A 2,553-nucleotide genomic window follows, 5' to 3' on the forward strand; every position below is an offset into this window, starting at 1 on the left:
GTGTTAATTTCTCAGAAATGGTGCACCAAGGAGCCTATGTTTATTTACTGCACAACGTCCAAGGGCTGGCTTGCCGGCTACAGGGTTAATTACGATTTTACTTTTTATACCCTTCACCACACTGTGGTACAGGGTATTATGTCTTTGTGCATATGTTTGTAACAGGCTAAAGGAATCGAGACTTAAGGTAAATGGTGTACCAAAGTACCTATATATCTTTCGATTTGCACGAAATTTGGTATAGCCTACTGACTTAGGTCTAGAATGATGTGTGCCAAGTTTCGTGGAAATCGGTTCAGATTTAGATATAGCTCCCACATATAGTTTCGCCGGATTTTAGGTAAATGGTGCACCAAAGTCCCTATATATCTTTCGATTTGCACGAAATTTGGTATAGCCTACTGACTTAGGTCTAGAATGATGTGTGCCAAGTTTCGTGGAAATCGGTTCAGATTTAGATATAGCTCCCATATATAGTTTCGCCCGATTTTAGGTAATTATGCACCAAAGTCCCTGAAAATCATTTGATTTGCACGAATTTTGGCATAGCGTATTGAATTAAATCTAGAATGACGTGTGCTAAGTTTCGTGAAAATCGGTTCAGATTTAGATATAGCTCCCATATATAGTTTCGCCCGGTTTCAGGTAAATGGTGTACCAAATTCCTTGTATATCTTTCGATTTGCACGAAATTTGGTATAGCCTACTGACTTAGGTCTAGAATGATGTGTGCCAAGTTTCGTGAAAATCGGTTCAGATTTAGATATAGCTCCCATATATAGTTTCGCCCGATTTTAGGTAAATAGTGCACCAAAGTTATTGAAAACGATTTGATTTGCACGATTTTTTACACAGTTTATTGAATTAAGTCTAGAATGACGTGTGCTAAGTTTCGTGAAAATCGGTTCAGATTTAGATATAGCTCCCATATATAGTTTCGCCCGATTTTAGGTAAATGTTGCACCACAGTCCCTGAAAATCATTCAATTTGCACGAATGTTGGCACAGCGTACTAAATTAAGTGTAATATCAAATATTAAAGTTCGTTTACATAAGTAGAATATACCCAAAGTAGTGAAGGGTTTCATATAGGCGGCCCAGTCCGATTTTACTCTTTTCCTTACTGGTTGCTTTTGCCCGTGATATATTTTATTGTCATTAAGCTATTCGTACGAAAATTAAACATAAATTACCTCAAATCTAAAATGTTGTACTCGTTTAGCACTATTCTAGAAAAGTATTTTATAACCCCAGTATAGTAAAATATTAAAGAATGTTAAAAAATAATTTGAAATATATCACATATGAAAAAACTAGGCTATGTTACATTTCTGGCAAACTACTACTTCTTCTTCTTCTCAACTCGAAACGTAATCGGGAAGGGAGAATTTTTATATTGTATACTTTACAGCATTCTTCGTGGGAAAAAGAAAACAAAACCAAAAAAATCTTGGATATTATCCAATATAAATGAAGAAAAATTTTCGGGTGTCATCCATCTGTCATTGCGGTGGCATTTTTACTCCATTTCTTTTTCGACAGAGACTGCTCAATATTGTTTCATTGTTCTAGTATTGTTTTTCCTAGCAAGAAAGTGCCGGCTGCTTACTCATCATAAAATGTCCTTGTCCCATATCTATATGATGTAGATGACTGTAACGATGATGATGATGATGATGATAATTTTCTTTAGTCATACAGTCACTCACTCATTCATTTAAGCAGTCTGAATGCATGAAATATTCTGACACAAGTAGCATTGCCGAAACGAAGAACAAACTGATCAATATTCGGATTTTTTTCAAAAAACGTTACAGTCTCCTTAGGACAAAGACATATTTACTACTCAACTTCTTGGACAAAAACAGAATCTAGAAAAAAATTTTGCAAAAAATATCTACTGGAAAATAATGTTAATACTATATCATTTATTCACCATCCTTCGAATTGCTAACATGGAAAATGAAAACGAACCGACCCGGAAATAAGAAATGATGGCAAACTGTCGAAAAAAGGACATTTACACAAAGTCCGGCAAAAAAGGGGCAATCGCAAGAAAGATTGCTCGTTCGTCCCCCTACTTGTACAATGTTGAATTGTTTGTCATTTCTCTTCAACATTAAGTTGATTGATATCTTGGGTCGGAGATTTTTTTCTTTGTTTAAGTGGAATATCTTTTTTCCAAAGATAAATGACATTAAATGAGTTGATATGGTTCCCTAACTATGTTGGTGAATTTTTCTTTTCAGTGATTCAATGTTGGAAATTTAAAACCTTTTCATTTTTAAAGAAATCTACGAAATTTTTACTATTAGGTCATGGTACAATTATAAAAGGTAACAGCAAATCCCAGCTGATTTGATTATAACGTAATACTAGTGTCAATATGAATTTGACAAATTATGTTTTTAAAAATCACCCAACAGGAAAATTGGGAACGCATACAATTTGAAATTGTTCTTTATTAAATGTGCTCCTGTATTCAATTTACTCAATCTGCCTGCTGGGAAAGTTTGAGGAAGCAAATCTTTCTTCAAGGAATAACTCGCTATT

The sequence above is a fragment of the Musca vetustissima genome, unplaced genomic scaffold (genome assembly GCF_032173495.1).
Source record: "Musca vetustissima isolate MV318-11 ecotype Yass unplaced genomic scaffold, APGP_CSIRO_Mvet_v1 utg2571, whole genome shotgun sequence".
Taxonomy (NCBI): Eukaryota; Metazoa; Arthropoda; class Insecta; order Diptera; family Muscidae; genus Musca; species Musca vetustissima.